This window comes from Phyllobates terribilis, unplaced genomic scaffold (genome assembly GCF_046119375.1).
Source record: "Phyllobates terribilis strain yellow unplaced genomic scaffold, ASM4611937v1 Scaffold_5__5_contigs__length_657084704, whole genome shotgun sequence".
In the NCBI taxonomy this organism is placed as follows: Eukaryota; Metazoa; Chordata; class Amphibia; order Anura; family Dendrobatidae; genus Phyllobates; species Phyllobates terribilis.
In genome coordinates, this window is record NW_027362765.1 from 458334298 (window position 1) to 458354933 (window position 20636).

Genomic DNA, 20636 nt, shown 5'->3' on the forward strand with positions numbered 1-20636 from the left:
GACCCTATACCTGCTCACTGGGGAGAGACCTGCAGTGCACCCCTCACCCTATAGTGCTCCGGGCGGTACCGCAACTCCACCAGTAAAAAGGTACTGAAGCCAAACGTGAGTGTGTCTCCAATTTTTCCTTGGACCCGGCTGGGTCACCACCATATCGTGCACCTTACCAAACACCGCTGCCCTGAGGCCTAGCTCCACCTGTGGGGAGCTACATCATCATAGCTGCCGTAACACCGGCCTCAGTGGACTGCCGCAGTGCTGGTGGTCCTCACCAGACACCATAGGTGGCGTCACAAACTTCGACCTTTCATTTTCCTTTTTCCCCTTTTTAAGAGAGACCCCAGGGTACGGGCCCGGGAGCCGACCACCGCGACATCCCCCACGCCTAGTAGTCCCCATCCCCTGGGCGCTACATCTCTCTAACAGGCGTCACGAACAGGATTGCGTGCCCGCGGCAACGGAAAGAGTTGTGCCCGTTGCCCCCGGGTACTGTGCGCCTTAAAAAACTGTAAAACTCACAGTGGTGAAGCTTTTCCCACCACTTTCTGGAGTTTCCCGCCACTGGCCGCCATCTTTCCGGTCACCGCGCGAGAAGAAGGGCGTAACCACTGAAAGCGCGCAAAGTTGAGGACACGCCCCACGCACTGATGCAGCGTCAGGTCCTGGCAGAAAAACCCGGCGAACGCGCTGACGTGGAAGTAGGCGACGCAAGGTCCTATCAGCAGACCGTCACCTGCGGAGCTGCGGCCTACAGAAGGAAGGTAGGCCACGGTTCACTAGAGGGGTGCCAAGATGTTGCAGCAACAGCCCGACGTCGCTGCCCAGGCTGACAGCCCGATGATGTCCCCGCAGCCGCCGCCGCGCAGGACGGAGCAGCCGCGCCATTACCAGGGCCTGTAGCCCCTATCGTACCATTGACTTTACCGTACATGCCTGGAGCAAAGTGGCTCCCCCAGTACAGCGGCAAGCCGGACACCCTGTCTGGATTCAAGCGCAAAATATGCAGCATCCTGGACATGTATTCTATGACGGGCAAACAAAGAGCTGCAGTAGTTGTGGGACAATTGACTGGTGCTGTGGAGAGGGAAGTAGAGACTTGGACGGCCGCAGACCAGGAATCAGTGTCCGTAATTTTCGAAAAGTTACAGACTGCCATCGAGGACCGCACTGAAGCAGACCTCCGGATGAGGTTCTACCAATGCTCTCAGAGACCGGAGGACAGCGTTCGGGACTACGCCTGCCACTTACAAGGGGCCCTGCGGGCTCTAAAACAGGTTAGTCCAATTAGCATAACTAATGAGAGTAAAATGCTAAAAGAACAATTTGTCCGGGGGCTGAGGTCCCAAGCGGAGAGCCGGACTGTGTGTTGGTGGTCCTTGGACCATCCAGATGCTACCTTTGACACCCTTAAGGACATGGCTATCAAGGGACTACAACCCCTGGAGACAGCAGATACGTCTATCCAGCGTTACCAGGGTGGGGCACTCCAACGCCAGCAGCACCCACCTTTTCCCCGCTGGCTGCTGAAGCCAAAGTGCAGGCAGCGCCCCCTACTGAGCTGGACTGTCTGCGCTCAGAAGTGCGCCAGCTGACCAAAAACCTGGCCACTGTAATGAGTGCCCTGCAACTATGGACGGAGCCAGAGACGGAGGGAAAGATCCTGCTAGCCGACTGCCTGAGGATGTCCCCTGGATGAACCGGAGGAGAAGGAGGACGTAGCCACCCCGGAGGAGGACGTCGCCACCCCGGAGGAGGACAACGCCACCCCCCGGAAGTGCCAACAACCAGCATCATCCTCGCCAAGAGTTCGTCTGCCACCGCTGCCAGAAGGCAGGTCACACAGTGCACCAGTGTCCTTTAAGCGAGCAAACCCTGGGTCCGAGGGCCAGCACCCAGGAATAGACTCAGCAGGCCCCTCAGACTGGCACCGCAGGTTCGTGGGAGGAAGACCTTTCCTATCCATCATACTGGACGGCATTGCGATACCTGCCCTGCTGGACACCGGATCCCAGGTAACAATCATACCTGATATCCTCTATAGCAAATACTGGTCCATGGACAGTTTCCAGCCACCAAACCCAGACTTTTCAGTATACGCCTCTAACGGCCTCCCTCTTGACCTACTTGGGGTTAAGAATGTAGCAGTAAAAGTGGGGAGAGTGGAGTGAAAGGCCAGGGACTCATTGTGGTGAAGACTGCCCATGAGGAAAATGGACTGAATATGGAACTAGGCACTAACATTGTTGGTAACTGTTTGGAGGAGGTTGTGTTTTTACTCCAACAGCTCGCTGACGTTGCCAGACCAGGGCAGAAGAGAGCGATCCAGAAGGAGATCCGAGCCCTGACGTACCAGCAGCAAGTGAAGCTGACCGGTGGTGAGATTGGTAATGTGCGGGTAACAGACCCGATACCCATTGTAATTCCCCCAATGAGTGAAATGCTTATCTGGTGTAGAGCAGCAATAGGTCTTAAAGGACAGAGCTACCAGGCGGTAGTAGAACCCCTTAGCTCAGAGCACAGACCTACACTCTTGACTGCCAGGGGGGTAGTAGATGTACGCAATGGGAGGGTGCCCGTCCGCCTTCTTAACTATGGGGAAGACGAGGTCAGATTACCACGTTATGCCACTATTGCCAAACTCTACACTGTAAATAATAACTCTATTCACACGGCGGAGTCCTTAACCTCCCCGGACCAAGTGGAGGATAATGACCCTACAACACAGGTGGAGGATTGGTGTCAACAGCTCCACGTTGGGACAGACACCACTCCTGCCCACCAGAAACAGGGAGTACACCGGGTGGTTCAGGAATACACGCAGGTATTCAGCAAACACCCACTTGACTTTGGGAGGATTAAGGGGGTACAACATCACATCCCCACAGGCAACCATCCCCTCATCAAGGAACGGTACAGGCCTATACCTCCAGCACACTACCAGAAAGCCAAGGAGATGTTGCATGACATGAAGAAGGCAGGGGTAGTAAGGGATAGTTGTAGTCCCTGGGCAGCTCCCCTAGTTCTAGTCAGGAAAAAGGATGGAAGCATGAGAATGTGTGTAGATTACAGACAAGTAAATCGCATTACACATAAAGATGCATACCCTTTACCACGTGTTGAGGAATCCCTGGCTGCCTTGAAGTCTGCAAATTACTTTTCCACCCTTGACCTCACTAGTGGGTACTGGCAAGTAGCTGTGGCTGAGGAGGATCGGGAGAAGACGGCCTTCACCACCCCGATGGGGCTCTGCGAGTTCAACAGTATGCCGTTTGGACTCTGCAATGCCACCGAAACATTCCAGAGATTGATGGAGTGCTGCCTGGGACACTGCAACTTCAAGACTGTGTTACTATACCTGGATGACGTGATTGTGTACTCCAAGACGTATGAGGACCACTTGAAGCACCTGGCGGAGGTATTTGAGTCACTGTCCCAGTATGGGATGAAGTTGAAGCCCTCCAAGTGCCACCTGCTCAAGAAGAAGGTACAGTACCTGGGACACATTGTCAGTCCGGAAGGGGTAGCACCAGACCCGGAGAAGGTCACTGCCATCTAGAAATGGCCGGAGCCGAAGAACCTCAAGGAGGTGCGTCAGTTCCTGGGACTGATAGGATACTACCGGAGGTTTGTAAAAGATTACACCAAGAGAGCAGCACCTCTGCAAGACCTCCTGGTAGGACAGTCCCCCAAAGGCAGAAATCCCCCGTTCTACTGGGGTAAAGAACAGGCTGAATCATTTCAAGAAATGAAGGAGATCCTGACAGGTGATGAGATCCTAGCCTACCCTGACTACAGCCAACCGTTCCTGCTGTATACTGATGCCAGCAATGAAGGATTGGGAGCTGTCCTAAGTCAGAAGCAGAATGGCCAGGAGAAAGTCATCGCGTATGCAAGCAGGAAGCTCCGCCCGACCGAGAGGAACCCAGAGAACTATAGCAGCTTCAAGTTGGCGTTCCTGGCCTTGGTCTGGGCCATCACAGAAAGGTTCAAGCACTACCTAGCCTCCAGCAAGTTTACTGCCTACACTGACAATAACCCCTTAACTCATCTTGAAACAGCCAAGCTGGGAGCCACGGAACAACGATGGATGGCTCGGCTGTCAAACTACCAATTCACCATAAAGTACCGGGTGGGCCGCAAGAACGCCAACGCCGATTCCGTGTCCAGGATGCCTCACCAGTCAGACACAGAAGAAGAAGTGGATGACCTGGAAGAGGTTGAACTACCTGCCTTCCACCGGAATGGGATGGCCCACGAACTACGAGCCTCCAGGAAGCAACGCGGTAAGACGTTAAACCCCTTGCCTCACCACAGCTGGAAGGAGACCCAGGACAGCGACCCGGTTGACAGCCGTATCAAGGAGCTGATAACCCAAGAAGGTTCCTCCCTGGAGAAGGATGCGTCTCTCCAAGCAAAGCAGCTGTGGAATGAGAGAAGCCGGTTGTTTATCTACCGTGAGAAGTTGTGTCAGAGGTATGTCAATCCCAAAACCCACGAGATGGTGTGGCAGATAGTGGTCCCCAAGACGGACATCCAGATGGTGTTGGAGGCCTACCTCGATCAGGCGGGGCACTTTGGCTGGAAAAAGCTAGAGACCCTGTTGAAGTGTCGATTCTACTGGGTGGGGATGCGCAGCTCCATTGAGAGGTGGTGCAGAGACTGTGGACCCTGTAGCCTCAGAAGAAAAGACTACAGCAGCCAAAAGGCACCCCTGCAACCCATCAAGACGACTCGCCCTCTGGAGATCATGGCCCTGGACCATGTCAAGTTGTCACCCAGTCGGTCAGGATACTCCTATGCCCTGACCATGGTGGATCACTACTCCAGGTTCCTGGTGGTTGCCCCTGTCAAAGACCTGACAGCAGAGACAGCAGCTAAGACGTTCCAAGTGTACTTCTGCAGGCCCCATGGATACCCTGAGCAGGTACTGACTGACCAAGGCCCGGCCTTTGAGGCTGAATTGTTCAAAGAGTTCTGCCATCTGTACGGGTGTAAAAAGATCAGGACTACACCGTACCACCCCCAAACTAACGGTCTCTGTGAAAAGATGAATAACATCATCATCGATCTACTGAAGACCATACCACTAGTAGAGAGAAACCAGTGGCCAGACCTACTACCTGACCTAGTGGATCTGTATAATCACATACCAGTAAGTTCCACCCATTGCACTCTGGCATATCTCATGCGGGCAAGACCAGGGAAGTTGCCCATGGACCTGGAGCTTGGTGTTGTAGAACCTGAAGCTGATGTGACCACTGAGGACTGGGACACGACCAGACAGGAGCAGTACAGGAGAGTCCAAGCCTGTGTCGAAGACAGTCTCACTCGGGTGAGGGATAAACAAGAGGCACAATACAACAGAAGTGCACCAGCAGAGCCCTTCACACCAGGAGAAGTGGTATTGAAAAGGAAGCGGAGGAATCACAAGCTTGATGACCAGTGGGAGAGAGAACCCTACACTGTGTTGAATTCAAGGTTTGACAACAGGAAGACGTGTTTGATCAGCAAAGATGGAGGGAGAACCACTGCAACAGTATCTCGGGACCACCTGAAGTTGTGTCCGGATCTGCTCAAACCCCAAGAAGAAGTGCCTCTCATCATCCAGGAGGAACCTGAAGAAGCAGTAATTCATACTGACTTAGGCAACTTCCCGGCAGATTGGCCTCAAATAGGAGGAGCGGTAATCGTCCCAGTACTCCACTTCTTCCAACAACCAGAAAACTCCCCACAGCAAGTTGAACCTGCTAATACTGGAGAAGAGCCTGCTCAAGAAGGATCACCAGCGGGAGCCGAGCAAGAAGGCCCAGCAAACGGTACACTTGCCAGTCGGTTAGGGAGGTCAAAACACACCAGCAGTCCATCTATATCTAGTATTGACCACATGAGAAATAGTGCAAACACTAGTGTCTCACGCATCCCGTTTCTGCGCAGATCAACCCGCACCACACAAAGTCAAACCCCTGCTAGATATAGAATCTAAAATAGAAGCAATGATTCATGTAGATAGTTACCCCTGGGGTATTATGTATTATACTGCATATTGTATTCATGTGTGTATTTAACTTATATTTCTTCCCTTTGATTGGACAATCTAAGTGAAATGGACACTTTAACCCTAACCTGCTTATTCCTCATATATGAACTCTGGGGCTGAGGACTTTGTGCAGCCCAAAGACTTTGTATTGAAAATATTTGCGCTCCCTGGAGTGCCCCTTTGAGCAACCTCTCCGAAAGAGACTTGGACTTTCTAGTTGCATTATATATATGTATTAATTACTAACTTGTTATGCAACGTTCGAGTGTCCTAACCTCCCATTAAGGGAAGCTTCTTATTTTTGTTATTACAAAATGTGCTTCAGCCCGGGAGTGCTGAGTTCAACTAGGGGGGAATGTGACGCCCTGCTGGGCATGGAGTCACAGACCCAAGGGGGTGCATTTCAGGTTTTCTCCACAAGAGGCCCCCAGAGCATGCACACACCTCCACTCTACCTCAGAACCACCAGAGGGAGCCCTACAGGGAGATATAAATAGGGATGGTGGAGCTAGGCAGGAAAGAGGGGACTCAGCAGGTTTCTGCGGTGAGAGAACAGACTGGAGTCTGCTGCAGCCTGAGACAGAGAGACAGCTAGGAGAGTTGCCGACGCTCTAGAGAGCGGAAGAAGAGGCAGCCAGCTAACTGCCAGTGTGTATAGCCTAGTGAGGGCCCAGAGTAGGCCGAAGGCTAGTGGAACAGTAGTATTGGGGACAGAGGAGCTTCGTAAGCTCACCCCAGAAATATACCGGACACCGGCTCCGAGTCTGCAGAGCAGTATACCCTCTGTGGAAAACAGCCGGATCTTTCCTGGAAGACTTCAGGTCTCAGGATAGCCCAGGAGCTGACACGTAGCAGGACCAGGAGGCACGGAGGCTCCGCCATACCAGGAGCGTGCTCTTCAGCAAAAGGCCCTAACACCAAGTCAGCCGGCGCATCACAAGGACTAAGTTGAGCCTAGTTTCAGACGGGCCATAAACTACACGAAGCGGCAAGGATACAGGAGGCCCTATACCTGCTCACTGGGGAGAGACCTGCAGTGCACCCCTCACCCTACAGTGCTCCGTGCGGTACCGCAACTCCACCAGTAAAAAGGTACTGAAGCCAAACGTGAGTGTGTCTCCCATTTTTCCTTGGACCCGGCTGGGTCACCGCCATATCGTGCACCTTACCAGACACCGCTGCCCTGAGGCCTAGCTCCACCTGTGGGGAGCTACACCATCATAGCTGCCGTAACACCGGCCTCAGTGGACTGCAGCAGTGCTGGTGGTCCTCACCAGACACCACAGGTGGCGTCACGAACTTTGACCTTTCATTTTCCTTTTTCCCCTTTTTAAGAGAGACCCCAGGGTACGGGCCCGGGAGCCGACCACCGCGATATCCCCCAAGACCAGGCATTAAGGCCCGGGCCCCGAGTAGTGCCCATCCCCTGGGCGCTACAGTTGCACATAAGCTCTGACCCCTGAGAAGTGGCCTAAAGTGGACACCATTATTAGAAATGGCACATAGTCCTATTTTACTTTGGAACCTCAAGTTATTTTTCTCTGGGTGCTGTATTACGGCTCTGAACAATTTGGAGCTGTAATTCGTCCATATACATGAGCCCTTGAGGCTGCAAAGCAGAAATACTAACCACTGTGTCACCTGTGCTCACGAGCAATGTGACTAAAATCACTGGAGTATTATATCTTCATGGGCACTATTGTTACATTTTTCATGCACATGACGTCTTGTCAGATGACATTCTTTCCGCTATTATTACTGACATATAATATAATCCTGATCAGTATCGTTACTACTCAACAGACAAAATTAACAGACTGAATTCCATTGCTGAATTTTAGGAGCTCATATTATACAAAGTCTCAGCGTGATGGGCAGTAATGGCACAGAAAAGCATAATATGGGGAAGTTAGAGGATTAGTAATAGGATTTTGATAAGTGAATGATCAGTGTCTATAACAACTAAAGCCGCCCATAGACCTCAGAAAGCCATCAGCGAAACACTTATTCAGCCTATAGACAACTCTCCCAACCCACCATATACATGAATGCTTATGTAGAATTATGTCCAGAAAATCTAGGAATTTTTACTTGAAAATCCTCCACAGTGACCATTTTATTCACAAGGGCTGTTTAGATGAATGATTTTTCTCTAGGCCCAACTGTCCATGAGAAAAAAAATCGTAGCATGCACTACTTTCTTGTGTATATCGGATGAGACGCAGCCATTCAGGTCTATGGGTGTGTAAAAAAAAAAAAGTTGTATTCCACACAGAATTCTGTGTGACATTTCCATTATTAACCTAGAAAACTCTGTTCGACAATGCATATTTTTTAATGCAGTTGTATGAAAACGGATCGCACACGGACAGCGCGAGGACGTCACACAGATGTGACATGGACATAAAAAACGGACAGAGGGATGGCACACAGATGAAAATCGGATGAGACTAACGCATTCAAGTCTATTGGTGTAACAAAAAATCATATTCCACATGGACCATCGAGTGGCATCCGATTTTGAAGGATAGATTTTTATTATAAATCTAGAAACTGTATGTGATCATGTAAATTTTTTAATGTAGTATGAAAAAGGATTGCACATGGATAGCACAGTCATGTGACACGGACTTAGAAAACGGACACAAGGATGGCACATGGATCAAAATTAGGAAAAAATCATCCAAGTTTTTGGGAAGAAACTCAGATAATTTTTCATGTCTGCAAGCGCCCTAAAGCCAGATTCACGCATTCAGTATTTGGTCAGTATTTTACATCAGTATTTGTAAGCCAAGACCAGGAGTGGTGACTTGTTTCTATTGTACTTTTCCTCTGATTGTTCCACTCCTGGTTTGGGCTTACAAATACTGATGTAAATACTGACCAAATACTCAACGTGTGCACGTGGCCTAAAGGTGATTATCACAATCAGGCCTCCTGCCTTTTTTCTTGACATTTTGTTGCATGCTCATCACAAAAAAAAGTTGCATAAAAAAGTTCTAGGGTATCTCTATTAATCAGCATCCTGCTTTCTTTGGTGCTCAAAGATACAGCCCGTTGGACTAAATAAATGCTGGTAAGGAAGGCACGTTGGACAAAATATATGACCTGAAGAGCAGTATTGTGTAGCCATTTATTGTTCTCTGCCCTGGGGCAGAACAGATGCTGTGTACTGTGCAAGTATGCACATTGTCTAGTAAATTTTTCCAAACATGGAACTTGAAATAATGCAAACCGAGCACACGTACGATGTTTGGCATTATCCCTGGCATGTACTGAACGCTGAACCTCCTCTAATGTCCTATACAAATATTTAGTAACATGAAGAAATTAGAACAAACTGTGCTATACGGACTGTCACATCTGTCATCGTGGTGGCAGAAAAACTCTCATTGAACTTCTAGGGGACAGGCATTTATGAGATGTTGTTCCCATTGCTTTGTTCAGACAGATGCCAAAGTTAGCAACACTCACAGTGGGGACCAGCGGAGAAGAAGGGGCTGGAGGGTGGTGGGTGTCAGTCAGTGGGGGAATTAGCAGAACAATGCTAAGATATCATCTCCAAGCCCCAACTACAGAGACGCAGTCCCGAACTTTGGAATCTCAAACTCCTCTGAAAATCTCTTTTTATGGAGAAAAAACTGATAGACTGACATGCAGGGGCGGAACTACCGACCGTGCAGCCGGTTCATTGAACGGGGGCCCCGAGGGAGAGGGGGCCCCTCCAGCCTCCAGCAGGGCCGCCATCAGGGCATGTCTGCCCTGACTCCAGTGTGGGGCCCGGCCGGTAGGGGCCCCCTCGGAGCCCCCCCTCTTGTGCGTCTCTCTCCTCATGGGGCCCCCGGCCCCATGCTAAGCGCCGGGTCCGGTACATCAGCGCTGCGCTGCTCTGCTGCGGCAGCGCCTTTATGATTCCCCTGACTTCCGGTCATGTGACCGCGCCGTCACATGACCGGCAGTCAGGAGAACCTGGTGTCAGCGATTTGGACGAGCGCCAGGATTCTGCAGGGATCGCATGGGGGTAAGTATAACAAGTTTTATTTTTTTTTTTTTAAATACAATTAACTAGGAGTGGGGGGAAATGGGAGATGCACATGGGGGGGAAGGGGAATGGGAGATGCACATATGGGGGGGGGGGATGGGAGATGCACATGGGGGGGAAGGGGAATGGGAGATGCACATATGGGGGGGGAAATGGGAGATGCACATATGGGGGGGGGAAATGGGAGATGCACATATGGGGGGGGGAAATGGGAGATGCACATATGGGGGGGGGAAATGGGAGATGCACATATGGGGGGGGGAATGGGAGATGAACATGGGGGGGGAATGGGAGATGCACATGGGGGTAGGGGGATGAGAGAGGTGCACATGGGGGGAGGGGGATGAGAGGTGCACATGTGGGGGAGGGGGATGAGAGAGGTGCACATGTGGGGGAGGGGGATGAGAGAGGTGCACATGTGGGGGAGGGGGATGAGAGAGGTGCACATGTGGGGGATGAGAGAGCTGCACATGGGGGGGTGGTGAGAGCTGCACATGTGGGGGGATGAGAGATGCACATGGGGAGGGGGATGAGAGATGTGCACATGGGGGGGATGAGAGCTGCACATGGGGGAATTGGGAGAAAATGAGCTGCACATGGGGGAATTGGGAGTAGGGGGATAATGAGCTGCACATAATGAATGTGGGGTGGGGGAGAGTAAATGATGATGGGGTGGGGAGAGCACGGACATGATATAATGAATTGGGGCAGGGGGTGCATGTAAATAATGAATGCGGGGAGCAGGAAGTATAGAGTAGGGGGCGTTGCGGATGCAGGAGTGTAACTGGTAACAAATTGGTGGAAAGAGTAGAGGTTCTAATTAAATTATATATTAAGTGCCTATTTACAGTTAATGGGGGCACCGTGGTGGATTACAATTTATATTTGGAATGGTGGGTGGCATAATAACTATATATTAATGGTGGGTGCACGTCTGTATTCAGCTGCGTAATGTAGAAGTTGGGGAATGTGCTCTAGATAACTGTGTTATTTTATGCAGAGACGAGTCCTGGCTGGAAGACGTGATGGCGGTCTGTGCTGGATGAAGGAGAAAAGCGTAGCTGAAGGACTTCACCTAGAGACGTCACCAGTGAGTCAGTGTATTACATGTACACTTACACTATATACTATGTACCGGGCTCCTGTGTATAATGTCACTGGTGATCACTGTATTACCTGTACACTGACACTATATACAGAGCTCCTGTGTATAATGTCACTGGTGATCACTGTATTACCTGTACACTGACACTATATACAGAGCTCCTGTGTATAATGTCACTGGTGATCACTAGATTACCTGGACACTTAAATTATACATACCATGTATAGAGCTCCCGTGTATAATGACACTTATGGTAATATTAGTAATGTGGTGGTAATATGTGGTCTGGTCATGGTGTGGCAGTTTTTCTTCCTTCTGTGTGGTATTATTCGGTCACTATGTTGTGGTAATATGTGGTCTGGTCATGGTGTGGCGGTATTCCCTGTATGTGGTATTATTGGTCATTTAAAAAAAAATGTATATGACACATTCCCTTAAAGAAAACGAAATAAAAATATATCTAAAAAGAGTATTGGATGTTTTAAGAAAATTTTAATAGGTTAGAGTAGGGCCCGGCCAGAAGAGTCTACCTTATCGTGGTGGCGGCTTTAAAAATCTTTTGGCCAAAACAAAAGCTGCTGGCTATGTATGTGCCGCCGTCACATGGCCGAACGTCAGGAGAACCTGGTGGCAGCGACGTGGACGAGCGCCAGGATTCTGCAGGGATTGCATGGGGGTAAGTATAACAAGTTTTATTTTTTTTAAATACAATTAATTAACTAGGAACGGGGGGGATGAGATGCACGGGGGGGGTGAGAGATGCACATGGGGGGGGGGTGAGAGATGCACATGGGGGGGGGTGAGAGATGCACATGGGGGGGGATGAGAGATGCACATGGGGGGGATGAGAGATGCACATGGGGGGCGATGAAAGATGCACATGGGGGGCGATGAAAGATGCACATGGGGGGGATGAGAGATGCACATGGGGGGGTTATGTTTACATAACTTTGTTGCCTTATGAAGGGCAGGGGGGGGCCCCAAAAATTTCTTGCACAGGGGCCCACTACAGTCTGTGTCCGCCCCTGCTGACATGGTTGAAATGTTTCTTATGTAAGCTCAGGGAATGTGTGCCAGCCTGGTACAAAACAAGGCAGTGTCAGCCTGCTATTTGGGTAGTGTCCCTGCACTGAATTCTTTGTTTTCTGCACTAAATAAGGAAAAATATGACTTAAATGGATTATTTTACCAGTGAATTGACCGATTCAGTTCAGATTGGTTCAAGTGGCAGTGCATTAGTATAATAATAATGGATAGATTGACCCCGATTGAACAGTCAGACAGTAAATCCTGCCAGCTAAGCTCACTGTACATAATAGGGGTGCGATAACAAGATATGTTATGGAGCCCTCATTGGCCATGGGTTCACATAGATACCTTGACGTAAACGAATATACACAGGTATAAATTGATATTCTCATAGATAACATATCTAAAATGTGACATGAGCCTCTTAAAATGGTCATACACATGAGATAGCTGTCGGATGAACAATCATTTGACAAACAGATATGTCTCCCACATACACAGGAACCCTACAGTTTGCGCGTTCATATGTTTTCAACAGGAGAGAGGAGAAAGCCGCGGCCAGACAAATCTGGCAGAGACTTTCCTCCTCTGAAAACAAAATAATGGGTTTTGAAATGTAAACTGCACAATCCATCTATCCCTGACATTATCTGTAGGGGAAGAGTCAGGAGACCTCCCACATCAGATGGTCGACAGCCCCATCAAAACAGGCGATTTGGCCGACTTTCATCTAAAAATGGCAGAGGAACATGTGACCAGATTTGTCCATCTGCTTCCTCCAATTAAAAATCAACTTTGTCATGTGTAGTGTTTTCCAATTGGAGGAAATTAATGGACAGATCTGATCACGTGCTCCTTCATCCACTACCACTCTGAGAACAGGAGAGATGTGCGGTCTGTGAGGAAGCCTTCACTAACAAGCGCAAAAGGAGAACCAGTAATTCTTATACAGTGGGTGTGGAAAGTATTCAGACCCCTTTAAATTTTCTCACTCTTAGTTTCATTGCAGCTATTTGGTAAATTTTAAAAAGTTCATTTTTTTTCTCATTAAAGTACACTCTGCACCCCATCTTGACTGAAAAAACCCCCAGAAATGTAGAAATTTTTGCAAATTTATTAAAAAAGAAAAACTGAAATAACACATGGTAATAAGTATTCAGACCCTTTGCTCAGACACTCATATTTAAGTCACATGCTGTCCATTTCCTTGTGATCCTCCTTGAGATGGTTCTACTCCTTCATTGGAGTCAAGCTGTGTTCAATTAAATTGATAGGACTTGATTTGGAAAGGCACACACCTGTCTATAGAAAACCTCACAGCTCACAGTGCATGTCAGACCAAATGAGAATCATGAGCTCAAAGGAACTGCCCAAGGAGCTCAGAGACAGAATTGTGGCAAGGCACAGATCTGGCCAAGGTTACAAAAGAATTTCTGCATTACTCAAGGTTCCTAAGAGCACAGTGGCCTCCATAATCCTTAAATGGAAGAAGTTTGGGACCACTAGAAGTCTTCCTAGACCTGGCCGTCCAGCCAAACTGAGCAATTGTGGAAGAAGAGCCATGGTGAGAGAGGTAGAGATGAACCCCAAGATCACTGTGGCAAGCTCCAGAGATGCAGTAGGGAGATGGGAGAAAGTTCCACAAAGTCAACTATCACTGCAGCCCTCCACCAATCGGGCCTTTATGGCAGAGTGGCCCGACAGAAGCCTCTCCTCAGTGCAAGACATATGAAAGCCCCCATAGAGTTTGCTCAAAAACACACGAAGGACTCCCAGACTATGAGAAATAAGATTCTCTGGTCTGATGAGACGAAGATAGAACTTTTTGGTGATAATTCTAAGCAGTATGTGTGGATAAAACCAGGCACTGCTCATCACCTGCCCAATATAATCCCAACAATGAAACATGGTGGAGGCAGCATCATGCTATGGGGGTGTTTTTCAGCTGCAGGGACTGGATGACTGGTTGCAATTGAAGGAAACATGAATGGGGTCAAGTACATAGATATCCTGGATGAAAACCTCTTCCAGAGTGCTCTGGACCTCAGACTTGGTCGAAGGTTCACCTTCCAACAATACAATGACCCTAAGCACACAGCTAAAATAACAGAGGAGTGTCTTCAGAACAACTCTGTGACCATTTTTGACTGGCTCAGCCAGAGTCCTGACCTAAACCCAATTGAGCATCTCAGGAGAGACCTGAAAATGGCTGTCCACCAATGTTCACCATCCAACCTGATGGAACTTGAGAGGATCTGCAAGGAAGAATGGCAGAGGATCCCCAAATCCAGGTGTGAAAAACTTGTTGCATCATTCCCAAGAAGACTCATGGCTGTACTAGCTCAAAAGGGGGCTTCTACTAAATACTGAGCAAAGGGTCTGAATACTTATGACCATGTGATATTTCAGTTTTTCTTTTTTAACAAATTTGCAAAAATTTCTACATTTCTGTTTTTTTTCAGTCAAGATGGGGTGCAGAGTGTACTTTAATGAGAAAAAAAATGAACTTTTTAGAATTTACCAAATGGCTGCAATGAAACAAAGAGTGAAAAATTTAAAGGGGTCTGAATACTTTCCGTACCCACTGTATATATTAGTAAGTGCCACCAAATCATTTCCCCATCATATTTGTTAAGATAAAGATAAAATGGACAACCCCTTTAAGAAAGTTAAACATGTTCCTAAAATCACGCGGTGTTTAAAAAGAAGAACTCAGGAGAAATTGGCGGTAAGGGATGCCTCGCTGCTGGATGCAAAGACTCGCAAGAGGTAAAAAGGATTTGAGGTAGGTTATTGTATACATGTTTCTGGGTTGCAAGGACTCCTTTTTCAAAATTTCTAAACACATTGAGGGTTAATAAATGTTTAAAAGATGTGCCATAAATCATGGTCCCGGCTAGTGGGAGAGTTCATTTGATCTGATGAGAGATATGTCACATAATGATAATCTAATGTAGTAATAAACAATTGTAAAAAACTGCTTTAACCCCTTAAGCCCCAGAGCATTTTTCGTTTTTGCATTTTCGTTTTTGCTCCCCTTGTTCCCAGAGCCATAGCGTTTTTATTTTTTGGTCAATATGGCCATGTGAGGGCTTATTTTTTGCGGGACGAGTTGTACTTTTCAACGCCATTACTAGTTTTACCATATCCTGTACGGGAAAACGGGAAAAAAATTCCAAGTGCGGTAAAATTGCAAAAAAAGTGCAATACCACAGTTGTTTTTTATTTATTTTTTTTACCACGTTCACTGAATGCTAAAACTGACCTGCCCTTCTCATTCTACAGGTCATTACGAGTTCATAGACACCAAACATGTATAGGTTCTTTTATATTTAAGTGGTGAAAAAAAATTCCAAAATTTGGTAAAAAAATAAATAAAAAAATAACGCCATTTTCTAAGACCCGTAGCGTCTCCATTTTTCGTGATCTGGGGCTGGTTGATGGCTTATTTTTTGCGTGCCGGGCAGACGTTTTTATTGATAACATTTGGGGTAGATCCGATGTTTTGATCGCCCGTTATTGCATTTTATTGCAATTTTGCGGCGACCAAAAAACTTAATTCTGGCGTTTAGAATTTTTTTCTCGTTACGCCGTTTACCGATCGGATTAATTCTTTTCTTATATAGATAGATTGGGGACGATTCTGAACGCGGCGATACCAAATATGTGTATGTGGGTTTTTTTTTATATATTTTATTTTGAATGGGGCGAAAGGGGGGTGATTTAAACTTTTATATTTTTTTATTTTTTTTTATATTTTTAAAAACTTTTTTTTTTTTACTTTTTGCATGCTTCTATAGTCTCCATAGGAGACTAGAAGCAGCAACTATCCGATCGCCTCTGCTACATACAGGGGACGAGCAGGTCCCCTGCATGCAGCAGAAATGCTCCTGTGCTATGAGCGCCGACCACTAGGTGGCGCTCATAGCGACAAGATCATGACAACCACAGGCGTCTGCTGCAGACCCTGGGTTGTCATGCACGCCCATCGGCGACCCGCGATCACGTGACAGGGTCGCCGGTGGGCGGGGCTTATGACGCGCTACCCGGAAGCGCGCGTTAAATGCTGCTGTCGGAGATTGACAGCGGCATTTAACATGTTAACAGCCGCGGGTGGATCGCGATTCCACCCGCGGCTGTTGCGGGCACATGTCAGCTGTAAGAATCAGCTGACATGTGCTCCGTTCAGTGAGGGCTCAGCGCAGCAGCCCTCACTGAACGGGCAGTACGCAAATATGCGTACTAATACGTCACCGGTAAGTAAGGGGTTAAAAAGCATTGAATGGTTTAAAGTAAAAAAAAAAAAAGACAAATAGTATAAAAAAAGTATAACATAAAGAAGATCCTCATGATTTTAGTTGGGACTGAAAAGAGTTGCAGTTGGAATAATCGATAGTATAAAAAATATTTAATTCAAAGAGAGAGTGGATAGAAGCCTGCACCTTATTGTAGGTCTATTCGATGATGTATGGACTGAGTATGATGCTCCATTCGTGTTGTTCTCGTCACATAATAAAATAATAAATTATTATTTATTATGCTCCCTTATATAGAACACATCCGGCTACATATACGTGCACCCGGCCACTATCCACACAGAAGTCCCTGATAAAGACCACAAGATAGTCGAAACGTTGGACAATATCTGTTGTTTCATTGGTGCCAGATCAAAATAAAATCATGTTTGCAGCAAATCCATCTTCGTTTCTCAGTATCGGTGTTGAGGTTATCGCTATATATACTTATATAGCACCATCACATACCACAGCGCCTTACAGACATTATCATCACTGTCTTTGGATTGTGGGAGGAAACCGGAGAACACCCACGCAAACACGGGGAGAACATACAGACTCCTTGCAAATGTTGTCCTTGGTGGGATTTGAACCCAGGATCCCAGCGCTGCAAAGCAATAATGATTGTAGACACACGTTAATGAGTTGGGAATCAGATATAGTTACTTTGTGTGGCATTATATATTGTCCCTGCAGACAATGTGCGATTTAAAAAGTAGACAAATGTGGTTGGTTAGATATCATTTGCATTTGTCACTAAAGGAATTATAAGAACAAAAGCTGTGGCATTTAGCAATACAACAAAATCCCCAATAAAGTCTTCATTGCCTCACAAACTAATATTTCATATGGACTTATTTACAAATGGCATGAAAAGTAACCATATTTCCATCTAATAATATAGATACATGGAATGGGTGAAGTGCAGCATGGAGCATTGGCATGAAGTTTTGGGAATCACTTTTGCGTGGTCTCAATGTTATGGTTAGGATGCCTATAATGAGTTGGGAGGAACAAGGAGAGTAAGGAGGAAAATGTTTTCACTTATTTGTTGGTTTATTGGGATAAATGTCTCACAGACATTTTCTCAGTAAATGTGGATCCAATTGAACAAGGAGAACTACAGTTAATTACATATTTTGAAGGATGGCAAATTGTGCTAAAAGATCTCGTACGCATTAGAAAAAAAACAGCCGAACCAACCGATTTCAACTGACCATCTTATGTGCATTAGAGCCGTCAATTTTCTCTTGACACTTGATGTCGGGGCAGAGGCGGATTGTGCAAGATGAATTTCAGCATCAAATTCTTTTGTTCACCCAAGACATAAGCCGGAGTCTGGCAGTGACTTACTCCACTCTTTCCATTAAAGCATGTTCATGCTCGGCCGAATTTTCTGTGCATGAGTATGAGGTTGGGAGTGAGCTTTGTAAGTATCTGAAAAACCTTGTATAAGTAGGATATACTGTGTTGACGTCTCTTACTAATGTAGTTCACTTATGCCACACTACATAGGTCTAAAGTTGACCATAAACAAGCAAGTTATTTGGCCAATGATATTTTTGCTGGCTCCACCATAAACATCATGTTTTCTTCAATGAACATCAATAATTGACATTACCTATAATGTCTCAGCATACCAAGACATTTCGGACAATTGTATGCTTTCATCTTTGTGAGAACAGCTTGCCCTTTTCTGCCCCAGCATCATTGTGCCCAGTGCACAAAGCAAGGTCCATAAAGACATGGTTGAGTGAGTTTGGTGTGGCAAAACTTCACCAGCCGCACAGAGCCCTGATATTCTGTCCCCATGGCTGTGCTCTAATATAGGGCACTGTTTAAACGTCTCTTCACCTTACATACATGGAAGCGATGGTCGCAGATAGCTTTAAAGGGGTATTCCCATCTCCAAGATCCTATCCCAGGATACCTAAGGTCCTGCAATGCCTGTACATGAGGAAAGAGACATAGCGAATCAGAAAAACTATACTACATTTCTAGTTGGAGGTATTTGCTAGTATTACTGTTATTACACCTACTACATATTGGGATAGGATCTTGGAGATGGGAATACCCCTGTAACTCAGCTACAAGCAGGGACGTTGTGAAGAATTCAGAAGAGGCTTTGTTTTCTTTAAGAATTCTTGTTATAATGCATACTGGAGCAGGTAAAAAGAACTTTGACCTGAGACAGGCTGAAAGCACATGAGCTTCTAATGGTGACAAGATGGTGACTGAGGGAAGACCAGGGCCGCTGGGTCCTTCGTGGAAACAGCTTGGGTCGGTTTTACACTCCGCAATGTTTTTGATAAACTGACAGAAGTAGGAAAATGGAGGCAAGGAGACTTGGTTTTCTCTTTTGTATTTTGATCCAAGCATGGCTCACCTATCTTGGATATAGGATGGTAGCTTAGAAGCTATTGGGATTACCCCAAGAGCAGTGTCCAGGTAGCTGAGGCCAGGCAGGTGCCGGTCTGCTTTGGCCAGCTGAAGCTCTAACAGGAGGTCACTGAGCTCTTGGAATTTTAGACTGTCCTTACTGGATATTTTTGGAAAATCATCTAAACACTTGAACAGGGCATTTTCTATGGCGTCGGGACTATCATAGCTTCGTTCTAGTCTCTCTCATGCAGCAGTGAGACCAGCCATTGGATTACTGATGTGGACAGATTTAAGTCTTTTGACCCGTTCTGTGGATTGTGGCCCAAGCCATCTGATCAGCAGATCTAGCTCTTCAGCAGCGGTGATGCCGAGGTCGCTAATTGCAGTTTTAAAGGTGCATTTCCAACCCTGGTAGTTTTCAGATTGATCATCAAACTTGGTAAGACCGGTCTTCGTTAGATCACGGCGAATCATGTACCTTGCAAAGGCAGACATGTCAGTATTCTCTGATTTTGGAAAGACAGTTGCTGGTTGGGTAGCATTGTTCATGCAGTCTGTGGTGTTTTGACCTAGGAATGCAGGAAAGTATGGTGCAGCGTAGGCATTTAGTCCAGTAACTGGCTTAATGTGCTTAGTTTCTGCCACACAAGGGACTGGAACTATGTGGCTGACCGGAATGTGATGACTTGCCTGCATATTGGCCTGCATGTGTGCTTCTGTGTATAGGGTTTAATGAGGTGCAGGGGCTTGGTACATTCCGGTGCACGGAGGAGCTTCAGGATGAAGGGTTGGCAGCGTGTTGTACTAATCTTGAATGCAGGATGCTGATAAATGCTCTGCGCCCTGATGCCTTAGAGGAATATCTGTGCTGTCAGGAAGGATTGCTGGAGCCGGGGGTGCACTATTTTGGCTTTATACATAGTCTCTTGTACGCTTAAGTGGGTCTTCAGTATCAAAATCACTTAAACGGATGCTGCCTCTTTGGCTCCCACTGATAGCTTGTTCCGGGGCCTTTAACCTTGCCATGGCTGTGGTGCGTTCACAATCCTTTTCTAGGGTCTCTATTTCTGCCTTCTTGTGTGCTGAGCTGGCTTCAATTTCTGCCTTCTTGCATGCTGAGCTGGCTTCAATTTTTGCCTTCTTGCGTGCTGCTCTGGCTTCAATTTCTGCCTTCTTGAGTGCTACTTCGGCTTCCATTTCTGCTTTCTTGCGTGCTGCTTTGGCTGCTGCGCTCGCTTCCATTTCTGCCTTCTTGCATGCAGCTTCTGCTTCCATCTCAGGTTTCTTATATGCAAAAGCGGCTTGTACTTTAGTGGCCTCAGCTTCTGCACATGCTTTTATAAGCTGTTCGCTGAGGGTTGAAGATTTTGAAGAGCGTGACTTAGATGATCGCTTTGACTGCCTGGTTGAGCCGGAAATACAAGATGACATCTCGGCCATTAGGGCAATTCTTGCCTCTGTCTTGGTTTTAATATCACGCACCATGCATTCTCTCTCAGAGTTAAGTTGTTGGAAAGCTTGCAGCTCTTTACAGGAAACAGAAGGGTTAAGTTTTTGTAAAACGGTGACATATTCATCTTTTGTTTCTACATACAGTTGATAATCTAAACACAGTTGTGCAAGGGCACCCTCTGGTGGTAGTTTGAGAGAAGCAGGCTGAGAAAGGCTGTCCATGTGACTCAGCAGTTTTTGCCATAGGTCTGCTATAACACAGGAAAGTTCATGTTTACTGGTTTCAAGGTTCTC